At 41.4% G+C, this 17,013-nt stretch overlaps 1 long non-coding RNA gene across 2 annotated transcripts in view; it reads right to left on the reverse strand.

Moving 5' to 3' along the window:
• LOC132248331 (uncharacterized) overlaps positions 1–16,396 on the reverse strand; it is a 48,684-nt gene extending 32,288 nt beyond the window's left edge. Inside the window, exon 1 of one of the 2 annotated variants that reach the window (XR_009459505.1) lies at positions 16,293–16,396. This is a non-coding gene — a long non-coding RNA (uncharacterized LOC132248331). Of the gene's footprint in view, positions 1–15,916; positions 16,222–16,292 lie in introns of those variants that run through there. The other variant, XR_009459506.1, reaches the window with a different exon arrangement.
• Positions 16,397–17,013: the final 617 nt, after the last annotated feature.

A 17,013-nucleotide genomic window follows, 5' to 3' on the forward strand; every position in this document is an offset into this window, starting at 1 on the left:
TAAAGAGAGGGAGATTCTCTAACAATTCAGACAACTCCTTCAATATTTCTAGTTACAGCAGTCATGGTTCTCAATGTATTCCTTTAGCACTCATTGTTTGAGTTCACTCTATTAAACAAAAGTTAAAATTTCTCATGTGGTCACTGCATTCTGATCTCCTGCTTCTAGCTTCAACACATCTAGGTGGACTATGAGAATAATGAATGGCAGCGGTGGAGACAGAAAGCCTTTTATCCATATTAAAACATTAAGTACTTAGAAGTTTTCATCTCTAGAAAAGTAGAAAAGAAAGAAGATAAACTAGTAGTTAAACATCAGCTGGTGCTCAAGAGACTGGAGTCAGTTGCTTAATTTCTCTAGTCCTTTTCTGCAAAATGAGGATACTACGACTTCCTTCCCCCACCCATTCTGTCCACTCAGACTCTTCAGGGCAAGGGCTTGCCAGTTCTTTCATCTTGTCTCTGATTTCTGCGGGAGAAAGCTTTTTCTGTTTTTGTTCCCACAGATCCCTTGCATTCTTTTCACTGTCCCAGGACCTGCCATCTGAGCACATGCCATTTCTGCCTCTTCCAAGACACTCTCCATTCCCAGACTGAGAAGCCCAACCAAACAGCACCTTTAGGTTTCCTGGTTCATGTCATATCATCCCCCTCTTCCTCAGTCTGCCCCTTTACATTCCTCCTTCCCCTACAGTTCTACCTGCCTGGGAGAAAGGTCCATCAAAAAAACTAACAGGCCACTGGGTTGTATGGTTAATGGTATACTTGTTTCTTAGCCAGAAGCACATGAAGGATTATTTTATTTCCTTGCATACAGTGCACCACAGAATAAGAAATGTGCCTTGTTTTTGAAAGGCGGAATTAAGATGGGGGGGGGGGGGGGGGGAGGCAGGAAGAGATCTTTTCTTGTAGTAAGTAACTGAGTAGGCAGCACCGAGTGAGCTAGATCTCTTCATTGTTTTTCTCCCTGTGGATCGCTGCAGACTTTCCTTCCACTTTTGTCCACTGAGCACAGACACTGCTCTCGCTGTATTTCTCACATATAATATATACTCCAAATTTCCAACTACTGCTTTTTGCAGGGGAGAAAACGTGCGTCTTATATGCAAAATAATATGGCAATTTGACTAACGTTACATGCAGCCACCTTTGACTCTCCAACCTATATTACTAGAAACCTATTTACAGCTGGGTCAACTGGCACCAGCCTTTAATGAGAACTCACACCCCTAGAGCCACAGAACATTTTCTTAACCATTCTTCACACAACACTGGCTATTGCTATGTCTCCTCCCATTCTCTGGCTCAGCCCTAATGCTGCAATGGCACATCCCAGAACAAACAGCAGATAGCAGTTCAGTTTATACATATACATATTTAGCCTTAATTCTTACTCTGCCTATATATGAAAACAAGTCACCGTGAAGATGACTCAAGCCATGGAGACAAGTAACCAGAAACAATTTTTTTTTAAACAACTAGAAAACCTTATTATCATCTCAATCCCTCGCAGTCAAGAAGGGTTGTCTTCCACGCTTGTCTTATCTGTGGGTCCAAAGATGGCTGACGAGGCCCATCCAGGATTGACAGACCTTGCTAGAGCTCAGGCACATGCTTCTATGTGGAGTGGGTGGCTCTGGGTTCTTGGTTCGGTCTGCAATGTGATGTTTCTGCCACTCCCGTTTTTTCATCTTTTGTTGTTGTAAGGTTTCAAAGCACTGAGATCCTTGCACCAGACTCTTCCTCTATTTGGGGCAGTCCTGGGCAATAGTCTCCCATGAGTTGATGTTGAAGTTGCATTTTCTCAAGCTTTCTCTGCCCTTCTCTCTTGACCATATGGCTTGACTGACCTGGGAGAATAAAAATTTGCTTTGGAAGCCTGGTGTCAGACATCCAGATGATGCGGCCAGCCCAGCAAAGTTGATGTTGAATGATCATTGCCTCTGTGCTCATGGTATTTGCTTGCAAGAGGACTCTAAAGTTGGTACATCTGTGTTCCCATTGGATCTGAAGGATCTTCCGCAGACAGTGTGAATGGTATTTCTCCAGTGACTTGAGATGTTTCCTGTCTTTGCTCCATACAGTAAGGTGGGGATCATGACTGCTTGATAAACCATGAGCTTGGTTTCAGCTCTGATGTCACAATCTTCAAACACTCCTTTCCTCAGGTATCCAAAGGCTGCACTTGCACACTTGTGGCTATTTTGGATGTCTTTGTCGATGTCAGCCTTCTGCAAGAGATGGCTTCTGAGGTACAGGAAATACTCAGTGTTCTCCAGAGTCTCACTGTGAATATGAATTACCAGAGCTGGGGACTGCTCATTAAGAGTTTGTTGATGGAAGCCCTTAGTCCTCTGAATGTTAATCAGTTCCATTTTCTCATATGCCTTGGTAAAGGAGTTGACGATGGCCTGAAGATCTATTTCTGGATAAGCACACACTACATCATCAGCAGCATACTGGAAAACCCTATATCTTGTCATTTTAAGGCACACGGTCTTTGGTGCATTTCTCTGCAATGGTAAGTCAGAATCAAGACTGTATTCAATGCAGCAAAGAGAAACAAACAGAGGTAAAAACAAAGCAACTTGCACAGCAAGACTGACCTAATCATAAGATACTCAATTATGCATTTTTTCTTTTTCCTGCATGAACCTGGAATCAGAGGGAAAGTTCATTTCTTGCTGTAGTCCTCTCTGCCTAATTGTGGATACAAACACCTCATCACATGCTCTTTCTTTGACATTCCCACTTCACTACCCTTAAAACAAAACAAGCATAAGCAGGAGCCCAGAAACACTGGCTCATGGGGTAGTACAAGGATACAGCACTTGATCTTGGGGCAAATCAATTTTTTTAGTGAGAGGAAGGCGGGAGTATATAGGAGACAAAAAATGTTGTGATGAATCATGATGACTTAAGTCATGGACAAATGCTACATTTGTAGCACTGCAAATACTTTGTAACCCCCTCCTAATGCAACAAATATGGTGCTAGAGAAATGTTGCTGGATATTCCAATGACTTATCTGTAGTGATACATTTTATAGTGCTACATAACATAACAGAGTGCTTATACAGTACACTAGGCAGACAAGGTTCCTTGGGTGAATTTGATATCTTTTATTAGACCAACCCAAATGGTTGGAAAATGGTTATTAAGCAAGCTTTCGGGTTCAAAAACCCTTCGTCCGGCTAAGGAAGCTTCAGCAGTTGGTGTGTGCTCTTCCTGGATGGAATGAAAAGTAAAGAAGCCAGGGGCTGGGCTGGGCTGGGGAGTCAGTTGCCAGGCAGATTGTAATGTATCAAAAATCCAATGTCTATGTTTAGTCCCTGATCTCTAGTATCCAGCAGGTTGATGAAATGGAGCTCATAGGCTCGTCTCTGGGAAGTGTTGTGTAAGTTTCCCTCAAGGATCAGGACTGAGAGATTGGAGAGCATGGTTTTCTTGTGAGAAATGTGCCCCCACCAGTAACTGAGTGTTTCTGTCTTTGATGGATTTCCGGTGTGCGTTCATTCTGGTGCGCAGTTGTTGTCTGGTTTCTCCTACATATCTTCCATCAGGGCATTTGGTGCATTGGATGAGATATACTACATTCTTGGAGGTGCAGCTGTAAGATCCTGGGATGCTGATGGCTCTGTTGTGGGGTGTAGTAATAGTGGAGGTGGTGGAGATGTGGGGGCAGGTTTTGCATTTCTTGTCATGGCACGGTCTGGATCCTTTTGGTGTGGTCTGGGCTTGAGGAAGTTTGCTTCTGGTGATGAGGTTGGCGAGGTTTGGTGCTTGTCTGAAGGCTAGGATGGGTGGCTCTGGGAAGATCTTTTTAAGAATAGGGTCTTTTTCTAATATGGGTTGCAATTTTTTGAGGATTTTCCGTACAGGTTCAAGGGAAGGGTGATATGTCATAACCAGTGGTGTGCGATTTGTGGGTGTTTTTCTTCTGTACTGCAGCAGTTCTTCATGTGGTATCCAGGTGGCTCTTTCAAACGTGCAATCTACCTCCCTGGAGGAGTGTCCTTGCTGGGTGAAAGCCTTTTTAAGATTGGTGAAGTGGCAATCCCAGGTGTTCTCTTAAGTACAGATGCGGTGGTATCTGAGGGCTTGGCTGTATATCACAGCTTTTTTGGTGTGTTTCAGGTGATTGCTGGTTCTGTGCAGATATGTATGTTGGTCTGTGGGTATCCTGTATACTGTGGTCTGTATTTTACCTTTCTGGATACTGATCCTTGTGTCTAAAAAGGGGATGTTGGTGTTGGAGTATTCTAAAGAAAGTCGGATGGAGGGATGGTGATTGTTGAATTTCTGGTGGAACTCAATCAGAGATTCCAGGTTCTTACTCCAAATGATGATGATGTCATTGATATATTGTAAGTACAGCAAAGGTTTGATGGTGCAGTTCTTGAGGAAGTCTTCTTCCAGGTGGCTCATAAAAAGGTTGGCATACTGTGGGGCCATTTTAGTGCCCATATCTGTTCCCGTCATCTGGAGGAAGTGTTGATTATTAAAAGTGAAATTATTGTGTGTGAGGATGAAGTGTATAAGCTCAGTGATATCTTTGGGTCTGTATTCTGGGTTGTAATCTTGTTCCTGTAGATATGTAAGGCAGGCATGGATGCCATCCTGGTGTGGGATGATGGTGTATAGGCTGGTAACGTCCATGGTGGCTAGGAGTGTGTTGCTGGGAAGGTGGTCTATGTTTAAGTTTCCGTAGCAAGTCTGTGGTGTCTTGGACAAAACTTGCTCTGTGGGTGACAAGCGGTTTTAGGATGGATTCAACAAAACCTGATATTTCCTCAGTTAGGGTCCCATGGTTGGATATGATAGGTCTGCCAGGGTTCCCTTGTTTGTGGATTTTAGGGAGCATGTAAAAAGTCCCTGGGTTAGGTAGCGGGGGGATCAAGGTCTGTAGTTTTTCTTGTAATCTTGGTGAAAATGATTTGATGGTATTGTTGAGTTTTTTGGTGAAAAGGGGAGTAGGATCTTCTTGTAGTTCTTTGTAGTAGGTGGTATCAGAGAGCTGTCTGTTGGCTTCCTTTATGTAATCCTCACGGTTTAGGATGACTATGGCTCCTCCTTTATCTGCTGGTTTTATTACTATTTGGTGGTTAGATCTTAGAGATTCTATGTCCTTTTTCTCTGGTAGAGAGAGGTTGTTGTGGTGGCGCGTGTTGCTGATTATTTCATTGTTCATTCTTTCCCTGAAGTAGTCAATGTAGCGGTCAAGGTTAGGGTTTCGTCCACTGCGAGGTGTCCAATCTGATGTTTTTGGGGGTTTTTTGGCATTGATCTTTTCTTGAATGTTGTCAGAGGATGAGTTGTTGTTGGGAGTGGGTTCAGTTTGGTTGTGGAAATATTCTTTGAGGCGCAGGCGTCGGAAGAATTCTTCTAGTTCTCCACATTGAAGTATTTTATTAGGGTATTTTTCTGGACAGAAATTTAGGCCTTTAGAAAGGACAGATTTTTCAGTTTTGGTAAGCGTGTGTGTGGAGAGATTGATAATATTTGTGGGTTGGTTGCTACTTGTAGTTTCATCAAGTCTGAGGTTGGAAGGTCGTAAGGTGTTGGTGTTGTTCCTCTGATGGTTGTTTTGTGGCTGGGGAGCTTGTTCTTGGAGTAATTTGTTCCATTTCTTCTTTTTATGTAGGATGAATGCTATAGAAAGTTTTTCATAGTCTCTTTGTATCCGCTGTATATTGTCAGGGAACATGCATGGATTTCTATCTTTTAAGTTGTTGTAGTGTATGACGATTTCCTTCCTGAGTTGGTCTCTTTTGGAGTAGAGTAGGTGAAGTAAATGATTTCTAATTTTCTCTGTAATGTGACAGGGGGTCTTTCAGTTGCCCAGCATCCCCCAGTACTCCATTGTCCCCTTCCCCAGGTGTGGAGGGTGGGAGAGGATGCTGAACAATCACCAGGTGCCGTGGTCTCCCAGTTTGTGGCAGCCCTCAGGAGACCCAGGCTCTCGGACACTCAATGCCATTCCTGCAAGGAGGGTAAGGAACAAAGCTAAAGGCCCTTGAAGACTCCTACTCCAAGGGAGCAACCTATCAGTAAGCATGTAGCTGACCCTGGTCGTCAGAGGAATGCAGCTCTGCCCCCTCCTCCCCCACTGGGTCAGAGGCCTGGCAGTACCTGCAGAGCAACAAGTGTAACATCTATGTGACATCTTAGTTTCACTTGAAAGTAAATTGGAATAACCAGCTCTTCTCACACGGAATACAAATACCCTTTGATTATTATTGAACTGGATCATAATCCTACAAGGGAAAATGACATGAAAGGCTCTGCATCCATGGCCTGTCCCATCAGCTATGCACTCTGCCAATAGCATTTGATTTGTTACTGTGCAGTGATGTGCACCACACATTGTAGATAAGAACCTAGTTCATATTATTCCTTTAAAAAAATATCACCCACACAACCTTTTTCCTCCAGGTTTCAGAAATGTGTAATAAATTATATTTATGAAGGATATATGGAGTTGGAAAGAGTTCTTTATCAATTTAGAATGTAATTGTATAAACCCCATTAGAATATTGTAATTTCCGCTATCATCTGTCTTGAATATTTATCTTATCTAGTACTTATTTTATTCATAATGGAAACTTTGATGGCTTTTTTGTTATGCTATTCCGAGTCATGGATAATGCACATTATACCATATTAAATTTGTATGGAAAATAGGCCACTCTGGCTTATGTCTAAAATTAGATGCAAGAGTGCTAACTTAATTTTGCTGACATGTGAGAGGAAAAAAAGGAGAGAAAAAGAAATAAAATCCCTCAAAAATATCACAAAATATTACAGTTGGATCACACCTGCCTCTTAAGAACCTAATCTATAGAAGCTAACACAGTAATTTACTGGAAATGAGAATATGCTATCCAGTATAACCTGCTTTTTTTCCTTGTTAATGTTGTGCATACCTATTATTAATTCACAATGTAAATGTGATGTTATGACTGTGTGCATTGTAATTTTAAAAAGTCACATAGGTACAAAAGCTGGAAAGTATTCACTAATTTCATCCAGGATGACAAATTCCAATGTATTCAAACAGTCATACACATTAAATACTCGGGGCTTCAAAGGAAGGAAGAAGGCCGTATAGTGGATAAGCACAGATACCCAATTACAAGCCTATTCTAATAAAAGAGATTTGTGCAGATAAAATTGAGGATGTACATACAGCAGGGCACAGAAGCCCTTTTTAATTACTTTGGATAGGGGGAAGCAATCATTACTATTTGCACTTCAAAAGCATGGCATTTTTCACAAAATTAGAAAGGCCTATAAAGTGTATAATATTGAGATTATCATTTTAAGAAAAAAAATATATCAAAGGATCATAGCCTTGGAACTTAAAGCAATTTTAGTTTAATCATCTGTAATCTCGCATTCTGATTCCATTCAAGTTCTACTGAGGACTATTAATATTGACATGCTGGGTTTATATTCATATCATATTTTGACTTTCCCTCTGTTTCTTATTAACTTTTAAGCATCATTTAATCAATATGCTTAGATTAGTATTAATCTTCTGTTGAAGACACATAATATGACAAATGAAAGAATATATGAGAAAAGACCCATATTCTATTTTTCCTTTTTACATCTTGCCCATCCACTATGTAGGCAGAAATGTGGAGTAAGTGAGAGGCATAACCAAACTTAGTGGAGGGCAGGGATCTGTGAAGATTCACACTTCAACCTGACATATCCTGATCATTTGAAAACTCTCAGCTCCCCTGCTATCCTGTTGTTGCCCTTCATCTCAGACACGGCGAGTCAGCAAGAGAGCTATTCACTTCAGACATCTTTGTGGTCTTTGCTAATCACGAGAACTCTAAGACTGGTGAGGAAAGAAGGAGCAGGAGGAGGAAAAAGGAGTCCTTAAAAAGCTTTGGTTGTTAGAGAGAAGTGAGACTAGGACCAAAACACATCATTGGGAGAAAGAGAGAGGATACCAAACTAAACATCCTATCAGAAAACACAAAATCCTTAATCATGACTTAATCTGCTGAGATTCCATGTATCCAGTGAGCTATGAAGATACTTCTTACTCTCATGCTGTTCTGACTCCTGGGGCTTGTTCTGCCCTAGGTAACTCCTCATCTTCATTCCCCTCAGCCCTTATCAAAAAAATGTCTCCGATTTGCTCACATGATATTAGTTGAGTGATTAGAAATAGAAATTAAGTTTGCAAAAAAATTAAGTCTTTTTGTGAACAACTTATGAACAGAAGAAAACGGAGCTAAATTCATCACATCCATCATCTGCAATGAGTAATTAAATCAGCTCCACTGTTGATGGGGACACACCAATTTTGGGGTAATAACAAGACAAATGAAGCATGTCCTTTGTGATAACACCGAAGGTAACACATCTGTCTTATACTTTTGGCTGCCATGAGCAGGAATGACAAGGTGTGTAAATTTGTATTTCACATCAGACTGGGGTTAAATACCTCATATCACCACAATGTCTACCACACTTAAAAAAAAGCAAAAACCCACAGAGAGGGCTAAGCTTGGAATAATACCTACAATGTGAAGTTGAAAAGAGCAGAGGATAGTGCTCTTCACATACACACACACACACACGCATACACGAAGGCACACACACACAAATATTTTATCTATTTTCAGATCCAGTGACCTGAGCCACAGTAGCAACAGACACCAAAAAAGGAAAGGAAAAAGAAAAGAAACTGGAGAAAAAATAAACATAATATATATTTTGCCCCATCTTTAGCAAACAATTAGTTTGTACTACTGGTGTCAGTAGATCTGAGGTTGCTGTGTGGCAACTAAAGCCCACCACATTTTTTTCCCCCTAACATACTCTAACATTGAAGGCTAAACTATGCCCCAAAGCACCAGAGTCATAAAGGAAGCAGACATAGCCAGAGCTGTTTGTAGAGGAAAACCTTTTCAGAGGTGCATAACCAAGTTCATAGAATCGTAAAAATGGAGTTAGAAGGGACCTCAAGAGGTCATTTAGTCTAGCCCCCTGCCCAAGGCAGGATCATCCCTTTCTAAACTATATCATCCATGCAATTTGTCTAACCTGGTCTTAAAAACTTCAAAGCATAGAGACTTCACAAGTTCCCTAGGTAATCTGTTTTAGTGCTTAACCACTCTCATAATGAGAAAGTGCTAATATCCAAACTAAATTTCCCTTGTTGCAATTTAAGACCATTATTTCTTATCCTGTCCCCTGCAGAAACAAGGAGAGTCAATCACCATCGTCTTTATAACTGCCCTTCATGTATTTGAAGGCTGTTATCAAATCCCTACTCAGTCTTCTCTTTTCCAGGCTAAATAATCCCAGTTCTTCCAACCTTCCCTTGCTTGTCAGACTTTCAATCATTTTTGTTGCTCTCCACAAGACTGTTACCAACTGTTCTACATCTTTCTTTAACCACAGTGCCAAAACTGGACACAGTACTCCAGATGAGGCCTCACTGATGCTGAATAGAGTAGAAGAATCACTTCCCATGATCCAAGGGCCATATTCTTATTAATACAAACCTGTATGCTACTGGGTATTTGGGGAGGAGAGGTTGTTTGTTTGTTTTGGCAAAAATAGAACAAGTCATTCATCCATCTTGGTGTCCACTATAATCCCTAGGTCCTTTTCTGTAGTATTGCATCTTAGACAATTGATCTCCAATTGCATTTGTGCATTTAATTGTTCTATACTAACTGGATTACTGTGGACTTGTCCTTATTGAGTAGCATTCCATTAATTTCAGACCATTTTTCCAATTTATCAAGGTCATTCTTCATTCTAATCCTATCCTCCCAGAAAGTGTCTGCTCTTCCGTCTAGTTTGAGGTCTTCTGAACATGCACTAAATGTGCACTCATTCCATCCTACCAATCATTAATAAACAGTTTGAACAGAACTGGGAGGCGAGATTTATTCCTGGGGAACTCCATTTGGTACCCTCCCACCAGAGCAACATCAAGAAATTGAGGACAACATTAAGCAAAATTATTCGAAAAGCCCCATATCCACCTTATAGTAATTTCCTCTCAGCTTCATTTCCTTAGCTTACTTATGATGCTTCTATTTTTTTCAAGTACTGAAATGGAACAGAAGAGACAAAATGAGTGTCTGTCTACTACTATAAGACCCCTTTCCTTTCCCACTTTCCCCCTCCACCAGAGTAAAGAGAAAGCAGGAAGGAAACTATCTTTTTTTTTTTTTAAAGGTATCTCCATTGTAGGCTATAGTGTAGCATAGCAGCATCTGCACTAGATTTAACCAAAGTAGTCTAGCCATGGCAGCACAGAGCCCACTGGAGGATTTTGGGGGTTTGGGGGGGGGGGGGGTTTAAAACATACATGGAGCTCTGTGCTGCCATGGCCAGACTGATTCCAGTACCTTAGCTAGCTCAGTTAAATCCAGTTCCGATACCCAAACACTAAACTGCAGCCAGCAATGTAGATAAACCCTGAAGCTACATATAGAAAGTCAAAAAGCCAAAACTGAATTGGTTCAGTCTTCTCAGGTTAGTCTAAGAAGAGTTGATTGAATTGATAAGCAAGTGAACAGAAGTTCACTTTTGATTCCAGAAATGCAGCCACATGTCTGCAGTGGCTCGGGTCAGAAGCTGGGAGTTGCTACAGCACAGCATCCTACTTGGCTGAAGCAGACAGCTTGGGCCAAGGCTACCCCCTCACCAACCCTCCCCCCTTTCCCCCCCCCCCAAAGAAGGCGTTTGCTGGGTAGGTGCAAAGCATCCTGTGATGCTGGGGGACTCTGAGTTCACTTGAATCTGGAGGGGATCTGGGACAGAAGATCAATAAACTGATTTAACCTAAATCGGTTAAGTTTGATACTACATCCATCCAGGTTTATCTTGCACTGGTTTCAACCATTTGGAAAGTAGTTTATGTGCACTGAACTTCTGTTGTGTAACAGACCTGAACCAGTTTCTAATCACTTATACTGGTTTGTGTGCAATTTCTGTCCCTAACCTTAGAGAGACTTCTCACACTGCTTCTTGGACAGTGTAACTACATGATGCTCCATACACAAGGCTCATAGTAAAACTACAGTGAAGCCCTCAGGGATCAGTTCATTTCAAGTCTGAAATTATTTCCTCCTGTTTCTACAAGGCAGAGAATCTTTTCTTCAGCATGTTATCTAGAATATTAACCAAATCTGCTATAAATGTACAAACCTCTCAAGAAACAACATCTTCATAAACCTATAAAGTAATACAGGAATTCCCATTGGTATTTAAAACAAAAAGAGCCTTGTATTTGGATGAATGAGACTGTCTGCTACCAGTTACTTGAAAGATGCAGAACTGACTTCATTAATTTAAGAGCAAAACCTAACCCAAGGACATTGCTGCACAATACAGTAAAACAACTCTTCAAATTGATCAGTGTAACAGTTACAGTGATACAATCAATGTCGTTACAAAAGCATCATGTGCTAGAAATCAGAGGGTCATTAATCTTTACAATGTCATTTTGCTGTAACTTTCAAATGTAACTAAATTTGCATCCAGTGCAAGAGTTTTTATGGATACCCTGTGCATACAGTAACTAGAACAACTTGAAGAAACTCTAGGTTATTTTGCAGAATATTTAGTCATCCTATTCCAAGATTTTCTTAAGTGACTAACAATTTTGGAAATTTCTTTTTTTGAATGGTTAACTCTGGAATGCTATAGCCCTGAGATAGAAGGTGCAATTTAGTCTGAGAGTATACTGTACTCTTTAGTATTAAAATGTTTTGCTGGAAGGAATGTCATTACAAACAGTAATCCACCCATTCTCCTCCCCTACCCCCCCAGTTCTTCTCTTTTTTTCTATGGGGCTATATTATGAACAAACATGAATAAACTTTCACTCTAACTATACAGCAGGAAACATTTGTTCTACTGCGTTAGGAGACTTTAGAATCAAAACCCATGAAGATGAATGTTCATGAAAGTTTGAGCTCATCTCTTGTACTATGAAGTACTATGAAATGCATAACATGATCAAAGCAGCAGTAGTATTGTCTCACAGAAAAAAGTTTTGTGATGATACATGCATGAATCCCTGAGTTCAAAGTCATCAAAACAACTTTTTTATTTAAAAAACCCCAAAGAAACAAACAAAACAACATATGGTGATAAGTTGTGAAGTTTTGCACAACCTAACATGAACTTTGCAGGTGACATGAAATGGGAAGGACTACAAACAATACAGGCAACTGGTAGGGGGTGCACGGGGGTACATGTTCGCCCTCTGACGGGGCCAGTGCCCCCCGACAGCTGAAACAGATGCTGTCAGTAGGGCTGGTGCCCCCCCGACAGGGTCAGCGGCTTCTGCGGGTGCCCCCCAGATTCAGGAAGCACCAGTCACTCATGACAAACACACTGGAGAACAGGAACACAATTCAGAAGGATCTTGACAGATTGGAAAGCTGAGCTAGAGCTAAGATTATGAAGCAAGGTGCTACACCCTCAGGAGGAATAATCAAAGCCACTAATACAAAACATGTGACATGTCTAGATGGCAGTGCTGTGGAAAAGAATCTGGGAATCTTGGTGGCTCACAGACTCTAAATGATGTGTAATGTAGCTGTATAAAAAGTGAATGTGGTTTTGAGATGCATGAACAGAAGCATTAGGTGCAGGACAAAGGAAGCAATAGTGCCTGTTTATGCAGTGCTGGTTAGGTTTCCTCTTCAATACAGTTTTGGATTCTACATTTTAAAAAGGACAGAGAAGTTGGAAAGTGTCCAAAGGTGGACAACAAAAATGATAAAGGGCTTGGCAGGCAGGTCATACAATGAGAGACTGAAGGAAACAAGCATGTTCAGCTTGCAGAAAAGGTGCTTAAGAGGGAATGTGATAACAGTCTTCAAATACCTGAAGGGCTGCCATAAAGGGCACAGACAGAAGTGACAGTTTTCACCTGATCTGGACACAGAAAGTGGTCTATAGCCATGATGAAAAGTGCACAGTTTCAGACAGCTTTAAAAATGCCCAATCGGGTAAAAATCTGGACCCTCATTGTATGAAGGGTCAGATATAGACATTTCAAAACAGTATCTTCTGTAACTTTCTGCCAGCCTGTTCCTGTTTTCAGAATGGGAGGGGTGAAAGGAAACAGAAAGAGTTTAGTCTGAGGGGTTTTGAGCCCCCATGGGAGGGTGGGGCAGGTATATTGGAGTCTCTCCTGAGGTGGGGGGGGTGGCTCCTATTCACCCACCTCACTCTGCAGCACTGGCTGGGGAACCCCTGGAATGAGCTCCCCCTGCTCCATTTACCCCTTCCCATTCTTAAACAGGGGCCATTGCTAGGGGAAACCAGCTGCAGCCTCACAGCCAGCAGCTAGATTCCCCTCCCCAGCTGGAAGCAACAGTGAACTTTGGTTTGGTCCAGTGGATCATTGTAGCTCAGAACTCTTCCTGAAAAGCATTTTCAGTTACAGCAGGGACTGCAATGGTGTCTGTACCCAAAGAGAAGGAAAAACACCTTTTCTCTCTTACTGCAGAGTTCAGGACATGAACCAATGGCTTGGCAGGACAGAAAAATAGTTATAGATTGGATATCCATAAGAACTTCTTCACTGTTAGAAATGTAAGGCCATAGAATAAACTGCCTAGGGAAGTTCTGGGCTCTCTGTTACTGGAGGTGTTCAAGAAGACATTAGATAGCCACTGGTCGGTGATAATCTAGATGTAGCTATGCCTATGCTCTCCTATGGGTGCTTCCCATGCTTCTGCACTTTACCAGGTGCCACATGAAGCCAGGAAGGATTTTTTTCCCCTCCTGCTGCTACAAGTGTCAGGGGTGGGGACATTGGTTATTAGCTGCAGCCAAGTAGGGGGATTTTGACTGGGGTGTTCAGTGCTCCTTCTGGGACTTAAGCCTGGAGATTTCTGGCCAGAGGATCTTGGCCCCTGCACAGAGTCAAACCAATCACCATATTTGGGGTGAAAAAGGAATTTTATCCCATGGTCAGACTGGTATGGGCTGTGGGAGTTTTTGCCTTCTTCTATAGTGGGGGATATGGTCCTCTTCCTCACATCTCTCAAGCTTATTTTAACAACCTTTGTGGCAGCAGAACTTTGGCCACCATCGTCCCCCTCTTTACCTGTGGCAGGTTAGGATATTATCTTGTGACTGTGCCAGGGTTAACTGTTTAGTTTTGCTAATAGATTAGGCAATTGATTTGTATAGGGCGGTTAGGATAGGGATGATCCTGCCTCAAGTACAGTTTTGAACTGAATGACTTCTGGAGGTCCCTTCGTGCCCTACTTTTCTATGAGTCTATTATTTTACGTGAGTAATAGAAGTCCTATTTATGCCTATTCTCTATAACCCTAGTGGCTAAACCCAATATTTTATCAGATTTTGATAGCATGATGACCTTGCAAAACAAACATTTCTTTCAGAAATAATGTGGCACCAAATGAACTTACTCTCCCACCCCACCTACTCCCAAAGTATAATTTTGTAAAGAATAATGAAAATGACTAGCCAAGGGACACCCAGGTAATTAACATCAACAAAAGTATTAAAAAGAAAGAAAGTTTTTATAACAATTAATTACAAAAAAAAAAGTCATCACTGTTTATGGATTTTCTCTTCTTGCTCTTATAAATAGCTATTCCTTATTTTTTTTTTTTACACCTGATAAATAGTAGGGCTGTGCAAAACTTCGGGTGCTGATTCGATTCAGAGGACATTGGCTCTATTCAGTGGCCGAATCTCTGAATCCAAATCAAATCAGGGGACCAGTTAAAAGGTCTGAATCAATTTGAAGCTCTCTGAATCAATTTGGAAAAGATTTGGAGATCTTCAGCAATTCAGGCAGTCTCCACTCACTGCAGCAAGGAGCTAGAGCCAGACTCCATGCTGGTAAGTAGGGGGTGGAGGAGGGGAGGCTAGAGAAGGGGAGAGGGGGACCATGGGGGGACCCCTGCCAAGCCCTATCCCCTGCCTGCTCCCCCAGCCCCCCTGAGTGTCCCCCAACCCCCCCTATGGCTGCCCCACCTGCCCCAGTTCCAGCCCCTCAAGAAACACGACTGCTGCAGCAGCCTCAGGGCTTCTGGGGCCTCATACAGAGCCACCCATGCAGCACAGGGCAGAGGGGGGCAGCAGGGATCGCCTCCCCACCAGGCAGCAGCCAGTTAGTTGGGAGTAGTAGTTTTTTGGGTTTTTTTTCAAAGAGCCAGGAGCTGGGGCAGGTGAAGCTGGATGGGGGATGGGGCCTGTGTGATTCAGAGATTTGGCTGATTCAAGCAGCAGCCAAATCTCCAAATCAGATTCAGCTGAATTGATTCGGGACAGTGATTCGAATCACCAAATCAAATCACTGTCCCCCAAATCAGCCAAATCTGAATCCAGAGCGAACACTAGCCACTTCGCACAGGCCTAATAAATAGTCTTGCAGGAAAAAGTTGGGGGGGAAAGTAAATCAATAAAGAAGTCTCATGGGCTGACAAAAAAGTTAGGTTTTGGTGTTTTCTTTAATTAAATCAAAAGATTCTACATGATAAAAAATATCTATACATTTATTTTATATATGCATTGCACAAAGTAGTAAAAGGACCTTGAATTTTCAAAACCAAGCACTGAAGAACAAAAGGCAAAAATTCAATTTGATTGCAAAAGGTTAATTTGGTCCTTTCATGAGTACCTATGATGATTCATCATTACTTGGATTACCCCATCTTCCACAAGACCCTGGCCCCATTCAGTGCACAAGTCCCTCTGCCTCCACCTAGCTTCATTTTGCCAAAGCTATAGTCAGCTTAAAACAGTATTTTACAATGCAAAGTACCAGAGACAACCCTAAGCATCACAAACTATTAGATAAAAAAAGAAATATGTGATGACTAGTGATCAAATTTAGATACTTTAAAGAAGTACAATTTTCACAAAGTGTAACTTACCCACTTTCTGAAACAAGTCTCCTTTAAAATATCCCAGTTCAAGCATCCAAAAAAAAAAAAAAAAAAAACACAACTCAGTACTTTCATTTAATAATAAAAGTCTTGTGCTATAAGATTGAAGGATTGGGTTAAAATAATGCCTATGAAATGTTCAGGGCACGATGCTTTGGTACACTTCAGAAACATGGTCAGAAAAGAAACATCCTCAGCTTCCCTTGACCCAAATTTTGTTATGTGAAACCAATTTCTACCTAATTAAGTTTCTTTTTTAAAGTTCCTAATGTATTAAATTGCAAAGTCCTTGAGCCATAGGAATGCTTCCCTCCCCTCCCCACCTCTTCTCAGACACTGACCTCATACATTACTTTTAACTTACTTCTAAATACATGTCTTCTGCAGTCTGTACCAGCAGGGCACCTTCACATGTTACAATTTAATGAGGCTCAGACACAAGGCATGAGTCCCCAAAGAAAAGTATTACCTGATCTGCTTCATTTATTTCTACCAATAATCATAGTATTACCTACAGCTTCTGTTTTTAATTAGTGATATCTAATGATTAACACTGGCCAATTTGCATCCAATTATGTCCCCTGAAAAATTAGAAGTGGATGAAAAAGCTGCATGCAATTAATCACTCTGCAATGCAAATTTGCCTAAGTATCAAGGATGAACATATTGTAGCTTCTCAAATAAGGTTTCAATGAAAGCATTCACTGGCTAGTTATGGAGCAGAAGTAGAGTGTCACCTAGGACACTGGAAAATATTGATATACTTAATGAACTGTAGAATTAATAAAAGGAAGTAAATGAACTTAACTGCTAAGAAAAATGATGTTGTTATTGATATCTATTTACATTCTATTCTCATGTGCTATCTGAACAACTAAAATAAAAAGCAAAGGGCCTGGTAACATTGCAGAGCCTCATAGGCCAGGGACAGACAATCAAAAAGCCCAAGCCTGAATTGATTCACTCTTTGTAGGTTAGTCTAAGCTGTGCAGCTTAAACTGATTAATAATTGGGCAGACATTCTCTGTTAAACCAGGAAATGCAGCCACATGCCTGCAGTGCTCAAGCCAGAAACTGGGGGACAC

Source organism: Alligator mississippiensis, chromosome 2 (assembly GCF_030867095.1).
Source record: "Alligator mississippiensis isolate rAllMis1 chromosome 2, rAllMis1, whole genome shotgun sequence".
Lineage (NCBI taxonomy): Eukaryota > Metazoa > Chordata > Crocodylia > Alligatoridae > Alligator > Alligator mississippiensis.